Here is a 6,549-nt window from a genome sequence, read left to right on the forward strand (position 1 = left end):
TGTCTGCAGAAGTGAGAAAATACATTTTCGAGTACAAGTTTCTAAACAAAATAAATAAATAAATAAAAATAAATGACTAAAACGCTAAAAACGAAATGTTTTTCATAAGCATCATATTTCCTTTATAAATGTGTTTTGTAACAATTAGTCCTATAAGACAGACAAGGAAAAGGCCCCCACCACGTCTACACAAGCCCCCCGAAACCTCAAGAAATATTCAACGGTCACTTCCCGACAGGAGCGCCAAGTTCCTCAGGAATTAATGGATCATGGAGGTCACATTAATATATAATTAATTAATTAATTATGCTCCCATGAATTCTTGACAGAAATGTGATAGAAGTAACTGTAGGTGGTGCCCATCATTGTTTTACCAGCATGATGTGATTAATAAATTAAAGTATTAAATAAATTCATCTATAACAAACACATCTACAAAGCCACTGGGGAAAAGTAAAACAAAACTGAAATAATAGATTTAAATGAAAACGTGTACATAAATTAATAAATAATGTAATCTTTACAAAAACATCTTCATCAATATGACAACACATGCTGCAAAAACACACAACAAATGTGTAGATTAGATTATACTTTATTTCATCCCCGAAGGGAAATTCGTTCATAAAATTTTGGATCTTGCTGGGACTTAAACAATGTCCAACGGTGACTTTAAAATTAAAAACATTGAATGACAAGTGTTTTCAAGTGGGTTCACTATTTTCCTTTTATGTTTGTTTGTTTGTTTGTTTGTTGCAGCAGCAGGGGACAGCATGCTCCATCAGCCCCATCAACCGTGTATATAGAGACATTTGGATGTAAACTTGGCTGCATTGATATTTCCACAACTCTAGAAGCTGCACATGGAGTCAGTTCCCACAATCAACCAGTCATCACATTTGCAGTTGAGTTGAGTTGATGAAAGTTATTACTGTTCACTCAACTGTAAACTGCAGCAGCCAATAATTGTAGAAAAAATCAAGTCATAGCTGTATTTTAGGGCGCCCTCTTGTGGCCACTAGAATAAATGCAGAAACAATTGAGACAAATGAGCAAGCATACCGGTACTCAGGAATATAGGTCAGATTAAACAAAATTAATAGATAGAAAAATAGTAAGAAGTATACACCTAAAAATAGAGAACATACATATGAATTAAAATAAGGGGATACAATTAATCATGAGTCAGGTGCATAAATACTCATACAAATGTAAGCCCCTTTTTTTCAAGGAGTAAACAAGGGTCATTTTCAGTCCAGATCATTTTCTTTATTGTCCATGACAAATCCATAATTAGTGTCCTTTTAAGATAAGTTCCAAGTGGGGTCCAACCCAATATATCAAGCTGCAGAATACATATGGTGAGAAAATAAATGTGCAGTATTTTATGGTTCCAATTCCAAACTGCTGTTGTAACAAATCAGCAGATGGATGCACAGCATTTAGATTTTTAAAATGGATTTCTTTAGTGTTGGGAGCTATGCAGTATTTTTAATAATAAACTTGAATGAAGTCGTGAGATTGTGTGTGGTTTTTTTTAACGCCATTGTTCCCCTTTTCAGTTCAGGCTTTTTTTTCCCCCTTTTTTTTTTCAATGACAGAATCTATTTTGAGCGACAAAATGTTACATGCAGCCTATGAATTACATTATATGAATTATGCAAAATTATGTTTGTGTTTGCTAATAGATAATTTAATGTCATGGGATGTCCCAGTGAAGATACTTACTGCTGGTCACGAAGGACATGACACCTGTTCTTTCGGGACCACAAGGCCAAGCAGTCCAGACCTGAAAAAACAGGTTTCATCATGCACGCACACATCTAAGTGAGGATTGACCCTCAACTTAGTCTTACACACACACACACACACACACACACACACACACTGAACTAATGGTGCATTCAGGAACTCTTCAGCAGACCACAAGTCATAAATATCTCAGTTTGTGGAAAAGGAAGTCACATGGATGGGTGTGTGTGTGTGTACGTGCAGTGTGTGTGTGTGTGTGTGTGTGTATGTGTGTGTGCATGCGTGTGTGTGTAGCTATGTGGAGGGAGGAGCTAGAGCTCTACAGACACACACACACTAATTTGTGAGTGTGTTGGTGTGTGACATCACATTGGAAATGAAAGTCCCCTCAGAGGCAGTGACCTGAAGTTCAGCTGCTCCAGCCTCCAGCTGTGCAGCAGTAGCCTACTAGTGGTTCTCAACTGGTGGGTCGCGGACCTGTTCTGGATGGGTCGCGGACAGCTGGTCAAAAAAGTAAATAATATTTAATGCTCATCTGATGTTGGACAAGTCTTTTATAACTTATATTGAAAGGCACAGGAGACACGTGAACACATGCAGTTGTAATGCTCCTCCTCGTTTCTTATTATTTGCTCCATTTGCTCTGAATGCAAAGATATCAGTTTCTTATTAATGTGGCCTGAATGCAGTGAATCCTGTTTTGTTTTGTGGGTCTTTATTTTGTGCAATTTGATATTTATTCACTTTTGTGAATATGCTCTGAATGCAGAGATGCATTAGAAGTCAAATATATCATTTTGTTGGTCTCCATTTTGTGCAGTTTGATATTTTTTTATTCACTTCCGTACATGCAGTTGTCATGGTCCTCCTCAGTTTCATTCATCTGCTCTGAAATGCAGTTTGCTCAATAAAGAGCAAAATTAGTTTTTAAAGGCTTTAAAAAAAAAATCTTGGTTTGAATTCTATAAAAGTGGGTCGCGACTTTTGACCGTGGGAAAATGTGGAGCCCAGAGTGAGACTAGTTGAGAAACCCTGGTCTACACTACATTACTGCCTTAGAACAGAACTGAGCAGCCAACCTTAACCAGTCATGACTCACTATGACCAGCCTTAAAAAGTCACTGCAAGCTGCTCTAAGCTGTATCACAGTGGCCGGGTTGGTTTTCACTTGTAAGGCTAGTTTCTGTTTTTTGTAAACTGACTCATTATGACATCGTGTTCTGCCTTCTGATGATTCAGGGCTTAGTACATCCTGTTTTATTTTGTATTCACTTCCCTGAATTTGTAATTAGGGTCCGGGCCACTATTGTATTCCTAGGAATTCTTCTTCTTCTTCCGAGGAAGTCATACTTCCCATGGACGAAAACTCACCAAACTTCACAGAAACATCCAAACCCATGCCAGATTTACTCAACTCCAAGGACATGTGCCCCCCCCTCCTAGGGGGGGCACAATAAGCGTTTAAATTTAAAAACTTTAAAAATTCCTACCAAACCAGCGGTACATGCTACAATGTAGCCCAGATACTGCTGAAACTTGTGTCCACTTAAACTCATTACAAATTATGAAGTCCATCACTCTGTTTTTTTCAATAACTGTAAAACTTTTAAAATGTATCTCATCCCACAATTTTTGTTCAATTGTCACCAAACTTGCTACAGAGCACCTCCAGCCTGTCCTCCACAAAACTTTTTTCTCAGATTTTTGATTAGTCAAAAATTGAGCCTACAGTGCATGAAAATGTATGACTGTTGTAAACACATACCATCAAATTCTTGCTAAATACATTTTCAATCTTCCTGAAAAAAATTAGAATATTCTGGAGTCATGGTTGATGAAGTTTGGCAAATATCAGAATTTTATCTCAAAAACGGAATTTTTGAGAACATTTTGAATTCTGCTCTCATGGGAACAACTGCAGTCAATGTAAGAGTGACATTTTAAACATCAGATTTTCTCTTTTTTTTTTCTCTTATTTTCTCAAAACACTTATCATTAAAAACAAATCACCAACATTTCCATGCTGTCTAGATGCAATTTATGTATTAACAGATTTTTGTTTAGATAACAGAATTTCTGACATTTTGACGATCTGCCTTTACAATAGCTGCCCGGACATGAGAATTTGAGAAGACACACACCAATGTCTCACTTCCAGATAATTAGTTCTGTGAGTTAGGAGCTGGTTTGTGGTGCGAGGGGATGTGGGTTCAAGACCCAGCAAGGGTGATGATGATAATGACACATCAAAATGCCAAATGTCCTCATGGTGACATCACAGCAAGCCTCTAAATTAAAAAACAACAACAAATAGCTTGGACCGGACCATGGGCGAAAGCTCACTAAATTTTGCACAAAGGTCTAGTTAAACAAAAGATTTTCTCTTATGAAGCAAAACACTTATAGTTAAAAACAAATCACCAACATTTCCATGCTGTCAAGATAGAATTTATGTAGGGTGACATCAGGTAAATTGGGCCACTTTTTGGTAAATCACTTAGGAAACTAAGAAAAAGCACTGTGACACTGAATTATATTTTTGTAGTTAATATTGACTGTTTTTAATATTTTTTTGTTGAAATGACGTAATAAAATATAATTGTTCAAGTCCTATAGCTTTTGAAACATCGGCTGTCCAACATTTTTGAGATGAGCATTGTTCAGGTAAAATGGGCCACGTGTTCAGGTAAATCGAGCCAATCATCAGCTAAAATGAGCCACTCAAGCAAAACACAGCCATTTCTTCTTCTTTTTCTTTTTTTTAAAAGTTTAGTTTGGGGCTTTTAGGCCTTTAAGTGATAGGGCTGCTGTAGAGAGACAGAGAGACGGAATGACATGCAGCAAAGGACCACCAGAGGAATCGAACCGGGGCCAAGGATATAGCCTTTGCATATGGGCACCTGCTCTATCTACTGAGCTAAACAATGCCCTCAAAACACTATCATTATGATAAAACAATCCACATATATAGCCTAATATTATTATATAACATTTGAATTCATGAACAATAACATTGAAGCATTAAAGGATCATAGGGCAGGATTAATGAGAACGGCCAGTGACGCGACGGCCGCTGCGCGTAACTACAGCAACCAGCGAAGCCACCGGCACGGGAGCGCGCACAGACTCTTCGCTGTTTACTTTACTCTTTACAGTCTTTCCTATCTAGGGAGGGGGGGGGGGGGTATTTTACTGTAGGTTCTCTCTCTCTCACACACACACACACAGACAGACAGACAGACACACACACACACACACACACACCTGCCTCTTCACTGTGCTGCAGCAGGGGGCTGCTGTCTGTTCCTCTGAGCTCCTCATGGATCTGTATGGGCTCCTACAGGCCGGTACTGAGAATTAACGCGCCGGGTCCGGGTGTCGGACCGCATCTGTCAGGGTCCGCGGTCCCATGAAAACCAATCAACACCGGACATATTCATGATTTCATTTAAAAAAACAAAACAAAAACGGACGCGTCGCGGACACGCCGGCCAGGACGTGAAAAGTGGACGTGTCCGGGCAAAAGAGGACGTTTGTCCACCTGCCTGATAACGTTATTAAAGTTATAACGTCGGCTTTTAACTGCTAGCTGCGGCTAACGGCTAATAATAAGACAGTAGTGAAGAGGGAGAGGGTGTGTAAGTTAGTGACCTGCTGCTGCTGTGTGTGTGAAGGGAGGGGGAGAGAGAGTGGCGGCGGTGGGGGGGTTAACAGGGCTTTCAGTTGTGCTGGGTCGTTTGCTGGCAGTAACAGTAGGCCTAATTTGGATCCACCGTGGTTCAGAGTGATTGATATAACAGGGAGCGTCGCCACTCTGTTACTAGATCAATGGCTCTGCCGCGGTTGCCCTCTTCATGTCTCCATTCCATTGATCCATTCGAAGGCAGTCGTGGACGCGCTGACGTCAGGTCCGCCGGCCAGCGCGCGAAATTCACCCCCTGAATTGCAGCGCATTTTGCAGCACAGACCCCGTTCAGGGCAATCGAGAGATACGCAGATGGGCTCGTCCTTTTTGGTTTTGAACGCTTCCTCACCCATTATTATTTAAAAAACGTAAAACGCATGGGTATTTTCCGGTATTTTCTCACAAATCCTGCCCTATGATCCTTTAAGAATGAATAGAATATTAGTATAACATCATGACAATTTTGGAACTTGTGTGTGTTTGTGGTGTTAGTGAGCGTGCGTGTGTGTCTGTATGTGTGCATGCGTGTGTGTGTGTGTGTGTGTGTGTGTGTATGTGTGTGTGTGGTGTTAGTGTGCGTGTGTGTGTGTGGTGTTAGTGTGCGTGCATGTGTGTCTGTGTGTTTGTGTGTGCACAGGTCACGATGCCTCCTGCACCAAAGCTAAAACACACACACACACAAACATTGGGTCTGTATAATAACAAGGACAATGTGGAGCCACCCACAAAAAATGCATTTAAATTAAAAATAAGTCAGCTTAGCAAGAATTTTGCATTCTATCCAATGAGGAGAATCACAATGTGTATTATAAATCACATTTTTTTATTGTAGATCTGTTTTTTTACGGAGTTATCAACCTTATCAGTTTCAAGTGAAATTTGTTTGCCAGGCCACTTTTCGCACACTTCTCCTCAGCAGGCATTGTCCCACCCACAACAGCAACCAGAGACCACTCAAATCAATTGTTTTTTGTCAAGTACAGTTGTAGCAACAATTTGAAATAATTTACAGCCATTGCCTGTTAAAACTTAAAAAGCTAGGAGGCTCAAACCTTAAATGGCTCATTTTACCTGATGTCACCCTATTATCAGATTTTTTTTTTTTGGATAAC

The sequence above is a fragment of the Trachurus japonicus genome, chromosome 7 (genome assembly GCF_045865225.1).
Source record: "Trachurus japonicus isolate A0001 chromosome 7, Traja_1.0".
NCBI classification, from domain to species: domain Eukaryota; kingdom Metazoa; phylum Chordata; class Actinopteri; order Carangiformes; family Carangidae; genus Trachurus; species Trachurus japonicus.